Here is a 15,387-nt window from a genome sequence, read left to right on the forward strand (position 1 = left end):
GAACCAGAGCCTGGGGAGGCCTCCGGGCGTGCAGGATGTCTGCAGACCCCTGAAAGCCCAGGAATGTAACAAAGGTCAGAGGGTAAGCCACCCTTGGCAAAGGTCTGGGCCCTGTCCCTGTCCCCCTGCCCCCACCCAAGGGGCAGATCCTGGAGATGACTGCAGGGGCTATTGGACCCGACCAGCCACATCAACACATTAGGAGCAATGAACCCCAGGGGACCACGCTGCCAAGAGCTCTGGGGAGGCCACGACCCTGCCCATACCCCCACCATAAGCCCCAGGATCTGGGGTAGGAGCTGGTCTTGGCATGGGACGCTGTGCTCTAAGAGCTCAGTGTCTCCAGGCCTCGCCCCCTTCCTCAGGTCCAGCCCTCCCGCATCCCTGGCAGAGAAGCAGGTCCGGGGGAGGGGGGGCCCGGGGGGGCCCACCCCTACCCCACCCACTGGCCACCAGGGCAGGGGACCAAGCACGGGGCTGTGCCGCTGTCCCTGTCCTCAGCACACCGAGGCCGCCCGTGGGCACGCTAAGTAGCAATCCTGCCCTGTGCATTCTAGGCCTGTTTTGGAGAATGTCTGTATGGAGGAGTCTAATCTTCCAGGCACTGTAAACACCAATTATGTATAATTGTGATGACTGGGTATTAAGTAGTTGTCATGCAGGAGTGGTTCTGCTACATTCAGTCGGCTTTCAGACTTGCTTTACAAACCTCCGGGATAATTGGGTATCTGCGAGCGAACTATTTCCTCAACATAAAGGATTTCAGGAACTGCCAGGAAGGCGAGGAAGGGCGCACACGTCCCCTTATCGGTGCCCTGTATTCACCAGAGAAAGCACTCTGGTGGCCGCCACCGACTCCCACCTCCGTCCCAGAGACCATGGGGTTAGTCACAGCCCCGAGTGTGGCCACAGCCCGGCCCATTCCTCCATGGGGCAGGCAAGCCTGCCCCGGGCAGCCTTGGACACCAGCGGTGCACCACCTCTGCTCCCAGCCTAGAGACCAGGGCCTCGGACGCCAGGCTTCCACACAGCGAGCCCACAGCGAGTGGAGAAGGCCCAAGCCACCACGGAGCTGCAATGCTCCCTTAGCTTTGGAAGACACAACCGTGCCTGGTCAGAAGCAGACCTTGGGGCTGCACGGCCATTCTCCAGGTGATGGGAACAGCGGGCCTCTCCTGGGGTCGGGGGACAGGCAGGCAAGTGCAGGCTGTGGGAGCCACCAGTGTCAGGAAGGACAGGCAGAGGGACAGCTGTGCCACCTGCACGTGCAGGTGACTAAACAGGAACATTCTGCGGCAGCCTGAGCATGAGGGGTGGGTGCCTTGTCTCCCTCCTCTGCAGCCAGACTCAGCGGCCTGCCATGTAATCTACTCAGTGCAAGCAGCCCTCGCGGCACACCCCTGGCTTCCATTTAAGAAAAAAGGACTTTTGGGGGCACCTGCGTGGCTCAGTAGGTTAAGCGTCCGGCTTCAGCTCAGGTCATGATCTCATGGTTTGTGGGTTCAGGCCCTGCATCAAGCTCTATGCTGACAGCTCAGAGCCTGGAGCATGCTTTGGATTCTGTATTTCCCTCTTTCTCTGCCCATCCCCTGCTCATGCTCTGTCTCTCTGAGTCTCTCAAAAATAAACAAACATTAACAAAAATTTTAAAAAAAAGAAAAAGAAAAAAGGACTTTTGGGTAAAAGGCATAGCTTACAGAAGCACCAAACTAAGCAATGGCTGACCCAGTTTTACCCGCAGATTGCAGCCCGGCTCTGGGTCATTCTCCACACACGGGGACAATCCCACACAGCGATAAGGAAGAGGAGAACGGCCACAAGCTGAAAAGTCACTCTAGCTGAAAACGATTTGAAGTTCTTCAAACTGGACTTCAGCACCTAATTTAACTTTTCTGATACGATGTGAGGACCAACTGGTGACGATGACAGGTGAATGCAACAGGCCCACATTTTCTGCTCCCACACCTCAGAGGCCCCTCTCTCTGGGACCTCGGATGTTCAAGTTCTGGGACAAGTGCAATGGCTCGGGGGGCTCATGGAGAGATGTGAGTCCGACATATTTCTGATTTTCAAGGGGTAGGGGTGAGCAGTGGGTGCTCCAAGCTGGGGCCACATCAGTGACACGAAGTTCCTGCAGAGCGTGGTAAGCATCGGCCCCGAGGACAGACCACAGCAGAGCCACCTGTTCCCACTGCACAGTTCACAGACCAAGGTGGCAATAGAAGGGCAATTACTAAAGATCCTTCTAGAACCTTACGGAAAATATGGCAAACTGTGAACCGGATGAGGGTCCAGGTGACTTATAACCATAGGAGCTTAACTACGGACTGACGCAAGTCTACAGCCAAATTCGGCCATAGGCTACCAATTAGCCCCTCTAGAGCCACAAGGAGATGACAGCAGAGTCCGCGGCTGGAAATCCTCCTTCTCCCACACTCAGAGGTGCTACGTAAAAGAGAATACGCAGAGCCACGTTCATAGGACAGGAAGGAAGGTGGGGCCAGAAGGAAGAGGGAGCTGTCAATCTCGGGAAGCTGGAGGCCTTGGCCTTGCACTGCCATGTGGGGCTGGCGACAAGGCCTCAGGGACATAAGAAGCAGGGGAACAGAACTGAGACCCCGCCCCCGCACGCGGCTGTGGCCCCGGGCAGGGATGCACCCTCAGCAGAAGGGCAGGCTTGGAGAAAACTCGCCAGCGTCATAACAGGCAATCAGGAAGCCTGCCTGGGCTTTGGGAATAAAACAAAATACATGCCCTCCCTCAGAATTCATAGTGTAGGCCTGTCCTCCATGGGGTTCAGGTTCCCGGTTTTGGAAACCCCCACCCCCACCCCAAGCCAAGAAATGAGCAGAAAGCTATGTTCCTGACTGGTGATGCCTGGAGCACCCGCACCCGGCAGGGGCAGACACAGAACCAACTGGGCTGTCACACCCTCGACCCAGGCCAGCCAAGATCTGTGCACACGGACACGCACATGCACATGTGCGCACACACACACACACACACACACACACACTGAGGATGAACTCACAATCCGAAAATAGTCCACAAGAGTTGTCTTCTGCTAACAGAACCGTCAGATGGAGACTGCACACATCATTTAAAATAACTGGCGCCTAAACCTGGAGCATGCAGACAGAACAGGCAGGGCTTGTGAAGAACCACAGCGGAACTCCTGGAGGTGACCAGTCTGTCCATAAGGAGACGGGGGCAAGAGGCCAGGCAGTGGTGCTGGAGGCCCAGAGATCACCTCTGCTTGCTTTTTCCATCTGCGGCTCTCCCGTGTGTCACAGTGTCCTGCTGGGCCTGACTGCCCTGCTCCCTCCTGCTCTACCTGCACAGAGCACCTGACCAGGCACCGGGCATGTGGCCCAGCCACCACTGCCTCCCGCCACCCCCCCCCCCCCCCCCCCCCCGCCTCCCGCAGCAGGAGGGCTTCCTGAGGAGCAGAGGAAAGCAGGGGTCTCTCACACACCTGCCACTCTGTGGCCCCTGACGCTCCCCCAGCATGGCCATTCCCCAAACTGTAAATTTATACTCCTTGCCTATAAATATCTCCCAAGAAAGACACAAGTGGAAAATGCTTTGTATCCAGGCATCAATGAGAACCTTTCAGTAACCTGGGAGAGTCTGTGCTGTGAATAACGAGGTGGATGGAGCCACCACAGCGACAGAGGGGCAGGCCCATTTGTCAGTGCCTAGAGTGACGAATGGGGCAGGGAGAGCAGATGGCCTCGGCCGGATCTGCAGGAAAGGTGTCTCCAGGGACAGCACTGTGGGTCTCCGCCGGGGACTGCAAATCCAGCCCACGGAACCTTCCTGGGCACACGGCCCAGCTCCTGCCCCCTGAGGTTTATCACCTGATGAGGAGATAGCCACAGCCCTATAAAAAGGCATGAGCTGCCCAAGATAATGGCAGAAGGGCTGCCCCGGGCAGCCGGTGTCAGTGAGCTATCAGTGCGAACGTGAGCACTGGCAGGCCAGCCAGGGAGGTCAGCGGGGGCCACATCAGCCCCCTCCCAGGCGGGGCCCTGATGCACGTCGGTTCCCGGGAGGCCAAGCCAGGAACAGGAGAGTGGAAGGGAAGCTGAGCAGGCTGGTGCAGGCCACTCGTCAGAGCTGCGGGTCTAGGAGAGTGAGCAGTGAGGACACAGGGTTATTGTGTGTGGGCCGAGGCACTCCGAGCTAAATGCGGGGTCCTCCTGGGCCAGGGTGCACCCCACACCCACTGTTACTGCGGTCTCAGGCGGGTGCCCCACGTTTTCTCCTGGCAGAGGCAGGTTCCAGTTGCTCAGACCTGTAGGTTCCCTACCCTGTCTGTGCCCCATAGTCCTTGCTCTGGGCCACATGCCTCCCGGGGCACTGTTCCGTTCTGACACTGAAGTCAAATCCTAGCTCTCTGCCACTTACCAGCTGTATGGCCGTTCCGTGACTCAGTTTCCTTATCTGTAAAATAGCATCATAAGAGTACCTCCCACAGAGTTGTTGTATCACTTAGGTGACATTATACATATAAAGTACATAACACACCAAGCCCTATGTACAGGACGCATTAGCTGTCACTGTTGTCATGGTTCAGGGGCCTCAAAGGGAGTCACACAGCAAGGATCCCTCGCTGAAGGAAAAGAGGCTGGGCTTGGAGCGTCTCTTGCCTACTCTTTTAAAGCCAAACAGAATCCCTCCATGGCCGGACACTGGCGCCCGCATATTCCAGAGCAGCCAGGGTCTCCATGGGCGCCCACCAGCCCCACACGCAGGTGGACACGTGCAGCATCCCTATGACCGACATGCACACGGGGCTTCCCCTGACACGGGGCATCTCAGCCGCCTCTGTCCTGCTCACACATCCTGAAGTCTCCCCTCCTCGGGGAAGAACCAGGGCCTCGGGGGATAAGAAGAGAGAGGAGTGGGGGTGTCTCATGATGTTTGGGGCAATGACTATGCTCTGTGCAGTTATCACAGCACTGAGTTACTTTTCATTCACATTTCTTCTGTTTAATTACTCTTAGTTTTGGGGTAGAAATGACCACAGCTGTGTAATGAATGTGATATTGCCTTTTGCAGATTTAGCTACTAAAAGAAAATTCTTGATAAGTAAGGAAACCACAGTCCCACAGAGAGGAGTCATGACATCCACTCGGAGGCGACTGGAGGGTTTTCCTGTTTTCCCAAAGTGGAGGCAGCAGCCAAAGAGGATCCAGACCCAGAGGAGAGGTTTCTAGTAGGACGAGAACAGCTTTCCCGGGGAGCCGGAAGCACAGACCACATTGTTTTTGAATTTCCGGGGAAGGGTGGATGCTGCTTGGCTCACTTCTTCCGGGGGTGATCAGATGTCATCAGAACGCACCCAGCAGGAGGGCCCCCATCCCGCCCTCATAATTGTTGCCATGCAGCGTGGTTCCAGCCACCCATCCAGGGCACGGCCCAAATTCCCAGGGGGATCCCAGCTTCCGTGACGGAGTTCTCTGTGGGCCTTCTGAGGGGTGGGTTCCGGGCTTGGTGGTGGTGAACTGAGAGGCTGTCCTGTCCATCTCCCTCCCCAGAACCCCAGTGAAGAAGGACACAGGGCAAGCTAGGGAGCCACCGCCGAGGGGTTTTAAGTGAGCGAGGAGCATCCACACAGTCTGTCACCAAGAAGGGACTGCCTTCAAGCCTTGGACTGAACCCAGACGTGCGTTAGTAATAAAACCAGAGCTCAAGGCACAGCTTGTGAGACTTGGCACCACCAGAGACACAGACCATGTGTAACGGCTGTGGTGGCTGTCTCCGTCAGCAGCAGTTCCTTCTGCCTGATGCTCCCCGGATCCCTTCCTGCTGCCCCACCTGGGTCCCGGACTGGGGACAGTGACACCCTCCCGGCCAGGACCTCCCACGGCCTGTAACAGAAACCGAACAGTCACCAGCAGCCTTCAGTTTTCCACAGTTGTTGGTGGGAAGGAGTGATGTTCCTACTTTGTGGATGGAAGAATCTGTGGCTCAGACAGGTGGCGTGCTGTGGTCAGGGAACCCACCGCATCTGTGTCTGAGCTTGGCGTCTCGGCAGGGTTTCTGACCCCGATGCGCCTGAAGCCTCAGGCCTGTTAGTGGTGCACGTGCGGGAACAGCACCTGCCTCGGCGGGGCGAGGCGACCCGCTCTGCAAATGCTGGTGGTGGATGGTGCCACACCGTGCCTTCCAGGGCCCTGGCCTCACACGTGTGCACAGGGCCCCACCCGATCCCGGGCCAAGGCCGGCCACCCTGGGACAGCGCCCCAGGCAGGACGGTGCAACATACGAGCTGGTGCTCCAGGAGAGGCCTCTGGGACGCAGAGGCCCCGCAAGGGAAGATTCCACCAACCAGAGGCAAGGGCAGCAGCAAAGACAGGGTCACGGCGGGAAGACGAGGAGCACCAGAGAGAAGCCACTCACTCTCTCCCTGAGAGCAGCGTTATCAAGGTACGAGATAATTAGCATTTTAATTGGATAATTGGGAATTCTAAATTGCCTATCTTGTATTAAGCATAACTGAGGACATAACATGACATTCAATTAACAAATATTCCTCTTTATTCTTGACATGCTTGATTAGGTTGAATTTCTGAGTTCTTCGGTATCAGTTACTGGATAAAGCCCTGGCCACGTCAGACTGCTAATAAATGCAAATCATATATATATATACACACATATATACATATATATACATATACATATATACATATATGTATACATATACATATACACACATATATATGTGTATATATATGTATATATGTATACATATACGTATATATGTATATATGAATATATGTATATATATGTATATATGTGAATATATGTATATATATGTATATATATGAATATATGTATATATATATGAATATACATATATATGTAAATATGGAAAAGATTTTAGAAATTCTCTACACAAAGAAAAAACTCACCCATAATCTTATGCCCCAGAGATAACCTCTATCAGATATTTTGTTGACCATCCTTCCAGGCATTTTTTTAATGCAATAAACACAGATTTAAAATTTTTTTCCATTTTATATTTCTAAAGCTTATTATTAATTTATTTTGAGAGAGAGAATGCACGTGTGAGTGGGGGAAGGGCAGAGAGAGAGAGAGAGAGGGAGAGAGAATCCCAAGCAGGCTCCACAATGTTGCAGGGTTCGAACTCACAAACTATGAGATCATGACCTGAGCCCAAATCAAGAGTTGGACACTTACTGACCAAGCCACCCAGGCACCCCTTAAACACAGATTTTCAAAAATAATAACTCTATACTAAAATAGTAAAACTGTTTTTTAAGTCACTTTTTGACTGATGTCTGATCTGACATGCATACAGAAAAGGACTACAATCGGGGCACCTGGGTGGTTCAGTAGGTTGAGCATCTGACTCTTGATTTTGGCTCAGGTCATGATCCCAGGGTTGTGGGATTGAGCCCCACATCTGGCTTTGTGCTGAGTGTGGAGCTTGCTTAAGATTCTCTCTCTCTCTCTCTCTCTCTCTCTCTCCCTCTCCCTCTCTCCCTCCCTCCGCTCCTGCCCCCCCCCCCGCCCCGCGCACTCTCTAAAACAAAAAATGAAAAAGAAAAGAAAAAGAAAATGACTACAGTCCTAAGGACCCAGCACAGTGACCTGTCACGAAGTGAGCACCCCCATCCAATGTGCCCAGCACCCAGGGGCCCCTCCCAGTCAGACCTCACTCCCAGGGGGGTGGCCTGACTTCCAACACTGCAGGTTAATTTCGCCTGTTTTTGAACTTTATGTAAGTGGAATCAAACAGCATGGCCTCTCTGTCGGCTTCCTCCGCTGCTCCCCAGTAATGCTAGGTGGTGCCAGGTGGTGGGTACTTGTCGTCGTGCGTTCTCATTGTCGGTAGCGTTCCACTGGTTCCGCTCTGCTGCTGCTGAACATTTTGGCCGTTTCCAGACTGCAGCTTTCACAGGCGGTGCTGCTGTGGACATCCTGGATTGGTCTTTGCGGGGCAGGGCACATGCACCTCCACCGAGCACACTCCGGGGCGGACATGCTGTCACCGGATTTTGTGTGGGCTCAGGGTTAGCGGGTAACACCAGTCTCTCCAGGTACTGTATCAATTTATTCACCGGCTCATAACTTCCTCCTGTGCACGGGGCCCTGTGCGCAGGGCCCAAAAGAGTGGAGAATGGCCCCACCCAGTCCTGGACGAAGGCTGGGATATTTCAGGGAAGGTTCTTGCTAAAGCAAGAATGTTTTCCCCTGTCAATAGATACATGTCTATACTATTTTTATTTTTAGGGCTGTCCCTCTGTCCAGAATCTGACTACTTCTCCCCACTAATGCTGGTGCGGGCCACGTTCTTCTCTCGCAGGTTGATGGTGACGTTGGTGTGGCTGGTCTCCCTGCTTCAGCCCTTGTCCTCTACAGAGGGCTCCTTCTTCACGGAGTCCTGGCTTCCCAGGAGCTGCCCACCTTCCTCTCACTTCCCGGTCTCCCCTCATCTTCTCCATCTGTCTCCTTGCTATTCCTGGGACCGCTGGGCAAGCTCCCACCTCAGCACCACTAGATGAGCCCCATTCTCTCCGCCTGGAATGTCTGCCCCACAGATCCATAGATTGCTCCCTACTTCAGGACTCTCCTCCAATGTCCCCTTCTCAGGGATGCCTGTCCTGAGCTTCCTGGATAAAGGACTCCCTCCCCTATAGCCCTCACCATCTAACTTTATCCATCCGGCCTTACCTCCATTAGGCTAGGGTTCTATTTTACGTTCACTCTAGTATCTCCTGGGCCCAGAATAGTGCCTGGCACACAGGCGCTTCTTGGTACGTTTCTGTTCAGTGGCTGAATAGTAAATGCTTGCGTGGGCAATACCACGGCCTATAATTTACTCAACCAATTTCACGCTGTTGGATATCTAGGTTGCTTCCACCTCCGTGTTACAATGGACACCCATGGCCATACGCCTGTCACTGTCTTTGGACTAAATTCCTAGAAGGAGAATTACATGGGCACATTTGGAGCCTCAGAGCCTGTTGTGCCAAACACACCCCAAAAGGTTCATAAGGATTTTCAGGGTCCTGAACGGTGCCCCATGGGGCCTGTCTGCCCACTGAACCGTGAATCTGGTGGGCAAAACACAAAAGTATTTTGTTTTTCATTGATTAAGTGGCAAGTTTACATGTTTATTTCCTCATATTTCTTCCTTGCTGAATGGCTCATTTCTTTTTTAGGAAGCTAGACGCTCAGTTTTCTCTTATTGATCCTTATGGGATTTATATATGAAGGATACTAGCTAATGGTTTTGACCATCATCTATGTAGCAAGCAGCCAGCCCATGCTGACCCTCTCTAGTGCCTTCTTGGATGATTCCCTGGAAGAAGGGCAGGGCAGCCGGGGCAGGGGCTACACACAAGGGCAGGGATGACTGGTGCCCTGAATGTGACAACATACAGGAAGACAAAACCTGGAGCCTGCAGCGCACGGCTCAAGTGGAAAATTCTATATCTGTGAGCCCCGACCCCTTTGGGGCTGACGTCTTGAACAAGTGAGAGGGCCCCAGCTTTGGGAGGCCCCTGGAGAGCTTTGTAAATGTTTACTGGTACAACTGACAACGATCTGCCTTAATCTGGGATCAGTGTCTGCTCACATCCGACCCAACCTCACCAGCCCTTGCCGATGTCATCAGTAACACTCTTTTCGGCCCCAAACGGAAAACTCTCCCTTGAAAAAATGCACCAGGCCATGCTAGGAATCATCCACAGAGGCTTAACGTATGACCAGGAAGGGGTAGAGGGAGATAATACTTATTCAACACAATCTAGAGGCTACTCTCCCTCCAAAGGATGCTTGCACCCCCACCTCCCCTCCCCAGAAAGGTGCAGGGGAAGGAAGCAGGCACATGGGGCACCTTCAGGAAGAATGATGGGGGGTGGGGGGCTTCCTGTGAGCTAGTATTTCCCATGGCATGACAAAAGTCCACAAGATGACATTATAGGGTAGACTGACAAACAGGTTTTATGCATTAGGTATTTATTTCAAAGTGTTCCACTCCATTTATGGCAAATTATACTGAGTTTCACTCACGACAGGGATATAAAGCTTTCTTTTAAAGGATATTTAAAGAAAAAAAAAAGCAAAGAAACTATTAAGCAAATAGTGCTACAAGTGAGACCAGGATTTGGCAGATGGTGAGAGCGTGTCACGTGCCCGATGCTGGGGGTTTCTGCTTCTCTGAGGAAAAGCCCGTTTTTAGTTCTGGGTGAGAATATATTGGTCCAGAAGCTCCCTGCCAGAGAGCACCTGCTGGTCTTTGAAAAACAGCTGGTGGGAAGGACTCAAACAGAACCCAGTCTTTCCTGTACCCCCACTTGCTCCTGTCCCTGGCCCAGCAGCCTTGGACCCTGGGCCACTGCGGACCCCAAGGGCAAATGCCACACGGGCTCCTCTGTCCTTAGCACCTGGGGTGAGGAGAGGTGTCGGGGAACAAGGCCACGTCCAGCAAATCTGGCCGCCAAGGGCCTCGGACAAGCAGATGCCAAGTTCGTACCACGTTGCTCTGCTCCGCCACTGACTGAAGACGAGGAAGAGCTTCCCCGTGGCCTGAATCCTGGCTGGAGCCTTACTTGGCACTGTTTCCGCCTTCCTTTATTTAATAGCTCCTCATAAAGCCGGGTCATTAGACAGAGGCTGTTCAGGGCAATGACTCTCTCGAACGCCCACGCGGGACCACAGGTGAACAGCACCTCGGGTGCCTGGCGGCTCCCTTTGGAGGCACCACTCGCCAGGAGGTCCCACGCCCCAAATTCCCGCCACCACCAGTGGAAGAAGCAAAACTTGCGCTCTTTCACCACACGGGTGCTTCCTAAATACCAATCCTGCGGAAGACGAGGGTCCGGGATTCCACTCGGTGCACTCAGGACAAGACCCCTCGTCATCCCTTCTAGAGAAAGAGAGGGCTTTGCTCCTCGAATGCCCCCAGGGTGGGTGTCTTGGTTCTACAGAGCCTGGTGCTACTTGATTTCCAAACATCGAATTTCTTTCTCAGTCCCATAATCTTAAAGTATTTCATAAATTTGCCGTTTCCCATGTAACTTTCATGGAAAGCACCATTTGACATCAATGCCTTTCTAAAGTGGCGCTCCAAAGTATCGGCTGGCTCTCCCCATCCCGTCTCCAGCTCTGGCCAGCCCTCTGGGGCTCGCTCCCCTCTTCTGAATGAGTCACCCTCTGGGTCTCACTGGTGTCCACATGTTGCCTCCCAAACGCCCTCTGCTCCAGGCTCTGACGCCAGCCGGGCCCAGCTGCGCACACACAGACCATTCGAGGTGTTTGAAGCACAGGACACTAAATACAGGGACCTGGCAGGGAGGATCACTGCACAGCAGAAGGCTGGGGCCACCTTTAGGCGGGAGGACCCAGGAGAGTCCCATCACTGCAGGATCCTGGTCACCTGCAAGAAGTGAGAAGCATGGCCGCCTCACCAGGTGAGCACTCCCCCAGGGACCTAAGACACAGTGTGTCCTCTTTGAGAACATTCTCCCAAGCTCCCGGGAACCACAAAGCCCAGGTTGGAGCCAAACCGGCAATGGAAGGAGGCCCAGACACCGTTGGGCAGGCCTGGATGGGCCCTTGGTGGAGACAGCCCTTTCTACTCCAGCATATGGGCTACTCTGCCTGGGCTGCCGAAAACCCTCTTCTAACGAGCCTTCGCGTCCCTGCTCACAACTCCAAACGTTATTTCAGACACACTTGGCTGAAGGAACAACGGCAATGCTATTTATCACTTTGAAAGTCTTTATCCACTTAAGATGATAAATGGGGAAAGCATTCAGGCTGCCCCTGTAGAAAGATCAGCCCTGAAAAGAGGAGGCACTGCCACGGGGGATGCTCCACAAGCACGGGCTGGGGAGGGGGGCGGACAACGGGGCAGTGGGCTCGACTTTCCCGGGCCCCAGGGCCTCAGCACCAGCTCACATCACATGGGCAGGTGGTGGCTGGGGGGGACGGCCACGGGTGCTCTCCACCTGCTCCCAACCTGTTGCAGGACGTCCACTCTGGGTCCATAGGGAACAGGTGAGGTGACTTAAGAACTCGTTCTCCTACTCTGGGCCTTTCCCCTGCTGAGTTCCTGCAGATGAAGGGCAGGTTCATGAAAGTACTCCTCCAACCCCCGTGAACTAAAAATTTCTGTAACGTAAACCTATTTATCAATAGCTAATTAATAAGGTCTAAGTCCTATGATGACAGGGTGATTAAAGGGTTTCTGAAATAATCCATTTTTAATTAAAATGCGACCCTCTCTTGGTTTCTGGATAGATTCAAAAGAAAGCCTTAACAGATGTCTTGTTTTTAAATACACATTATATGAAGCCAATAATTAGAAGAATTCATGCTTTTAATTATATTTTAATTATTCTTTGCCTATTGATGCAAAGTTAAATATTCTTTCTTTATGGTACTAATAGTGCTAACCAAAGCCAGCAGACAGCTAGCAGGAATTTTTGCAGGTGTGAGTCCCATTTCAGAGAGCTGTGTAGCAAGCAGCAAAGGCACTTTGGAACTCTGCCTTCATCCGGATGGCAATCTACTTCTGGTGAACCGCATGGTCTGGAGGTGCTCTCCTGGCTCCTGGTCTGTAAGAGTCATGCTCCAGGGCAGAAGCACCAGCCACGTGATAGGAGGGTCTGGGTCTCCCCTTCTCCTGTCCAGCCATGAGGCAGAAAAGTCCCGTGGCTTCTCCATCCCCTTCCTGCACATACCGTGAAGCACCTCACCAGGGCAACCCACATAAGCAACCAAATCACCCACCAAAATTCAAAAAGCTTACAAAATGCGATGAGAACTTGGAGGAGGGGGCAGAGGGAGTCACAGTGTCATGGTGTGCTTCCCCGTCTGCCATGCTGGCCACTGTGGGGAGCATCCATACAGCCCAGCGTGCCCTGAGCACTCTGTTCCAGGGTCTCCCTGACTCCAGCACAAGCCCTGCCCCCACTGCAGCACGCTGTTGGCTCCCCTCCCACCAGGATTGCTGCAGCCCCACCTCACTGGTCCCTTGAGTCCAACTGGCTGCTCTGCTGGCCTCGAACCAGGTCCCCTCATGGCCCACCTGCCTGCCCAAGAGGTGGTGGCTGGGGGGAGTTCTCAGTGGCCTCTCCCCCCTTTCACCATCAAAAGCCCTTCCTAGGTCAGCCTCCTTCTCCTCCCTCACCACACACCCTTCATGGCTTTCACTTTTGCATATGGCTATGCCATGGCACCTGTCCTTTTTCCTTACCGGTCTCGAAGGGAACCCCTAGACGTAGGCCCAAGGCACCCTATACCTGAGGCTGGGCACACAGTAGGTCCTCAGTAAATATCTGAGCAAAGGGTAACAGATGGCAGGGACAGCTGGCCTGAACATACCTAATGGTCAAAACAGAACACACACACACACACACACACACACGCACACAAGCACATGCATGTGTACACACACATACACGTGGCATTAACCCCCAGCTTCCCAGGAGGTGGTCTTTCTCTCTCCCCTCTCAACAGGGGCAGAGCTGGGCAATGGAAGCAGCCCTGACACTGGTGAAGGACAGCCGTGGGGCCTGCTTCAGGCTACAGCATGGCCGGGAATAAACAGTCACTGCGCTGACCCAGTGAGATTTGGGTTTTTGTTGTTAGTGCAGCAAAGGCTATCCTATGCTGACTAACACATGTAGTGGGCTTACCTGCCAATTCACAGGGGGCAAAAATGTCAGCATCCTTCTTACTCGTTACTTTTAAATGCACTGTAGGTAGACTAAAGAGTATAAGTATAAAAAACAAAACCATGTGGATGCATGGATTTGTCATACTATCCACACCAGTGTTGAAATATTTCATAACTGTAAAGTTTCTAAAGAAACTCATAAAATCATAAGGATAGGAGAAGGCATATGCAAATAGTTGAATTGTTTAGAGGCAGCAGAAGAGGCCTACGTACTCATGCAAAAGACACCAACTCTACAGGAAAGGATGAATTTAACCATTTATCAAATGGTCAAAGCTACGTAAGAAACTAGGAAAAATATTTTGACAAATAAAACTGAACATGAAGAGCACATGAAGTGCTCTTACAGATCAGTAAGTCAACCACGAATGTCCCAATAGCAAATTGTGCCAAGGACAGACAAGCCACAAAGACAAACGCCAGAGAAATACCCGCAAGAGAAGTGTCACCTCTCTGGTAATCATTGTTTCCCTTATCAGATTGGTAAAGATGAAAAACAATAAAAAATAAAAACAGCACAGTTAACTTTGAGGGCCAAGTGCACTCGTGTGTGTGTGTGTGTGTGTGTGTGTGTGTGTGTGTGTGTCTGTGTGTGTGTGCACCCGGCTCAGTGGTAGAGAGCATGGGTTCTACAGAGAGGCTGCCTGGCTCCTCCAAGACCCATCTGGCCTCTGTGGGATTGTGGGTCAGTTGCTGAAAGCCTTGGCTCTTACAGGCTTGGTGTCTGATCAAGTGCAGAAGGTAGGTCTCCTCACCTCAGGGGATTAGATGAGAAAATTTCTAGGAAGCACACAGTATGTGCTCACCGGACATGAACGTCATTGACAGCTATGAGGGAGAACAAGTTCCAGAGGACCAGATGGGCTCCGTGCATCAAAATTTCCCCCAGCGATTCCACTTGCGGAACCTACCCCGAAGACATGACCGGCTGAGATGGAGAAGAGATGGAGAGATAAGGTCGATCGCTGCAGTGTCGTTCACACTGGGAAGCCACTGCCGGTGCAGGACCTGTGTGAGCGGAGATGGCAGGGGCCCCACAGGTGCGCCGTGCCCTGGCTCAGAGACGGAGGAGACAGCCACTTTGCACAGGAGGAAGAACAAACTCTGCCCTAGCGTGATCCCAGAAGATCAAAGTCCGTTTGTCTGTGCCCCTGGTGAGACCCAGAAGCATGTTTGCTAGAGCAACAGGGGTTAGCGAGCCTCTGCATCACAGGGTTTTCTCGTATCTTGTTCATAATGTTCTGTACTAATTTTCCTACTGGAACAGGTAATATCCTTTTATCAGACAAAGCCATTTCACTTTGAAAATATTGTTTTGGAAGAAACGGAAGCTCCCTGTTAAAGACCAGCTGGCCTACACCCAGCCTTGCCCTGCTGGCCTGCCCAGGACTGGCAAGGTGCTGGCCCAGCGGACACAACCCACGCAGCCGCGATCCGGGACGACTCCGCGAAGCTGCCACAAGGGGTCGCCAATGCACACCGCCTGCCACCGCTGGCACAGAGCATCTGGAGAAACCTCAGCCAGGCTTGAGGGCCTGCAACGCAGAAACTAACTCTGTAGGCAAGACTCTCGGGTATGGGGTGTGGAGAATCCGAGACACAAGAAGGTCTTGCCAGTGAGCCCTGCTTCAAAAGCGCACTCAACTTCCTTTCTTCTCTGGAGT

The 15,387-nt window shown here is 52.8% G+C and overlaps 1 protein-coding gene across 1 annotated transcript in view; it reads right to left on the reverse strand.

Moving 5' to 3' along the window:
* PEPD (peptidase D) overlaps window positions 1-15,387 on the reverse strand; it is a 110,951-nt gene that overhangs the window by 24,243 nt on the left and 71,321 nt on the right. The window lies entirely within an intron of this gene.

The sequence above is a fragment of the Acinonyx jubatus genome, chromosome E2 (assembly GCF_027475565.1).
Source record: "Acinonyx jubatus isolate Ajub_Pintada_27869175 chromosome E2, VMU_Ajub_asm_v1.0, whole genome shotgun sequence".
Lineage (NCBI taxonomy): Eukaryota > Metazoa > Chordata > Mammalia > Carnivora > Felidae > Acinonyx > Acinonyx jubatus.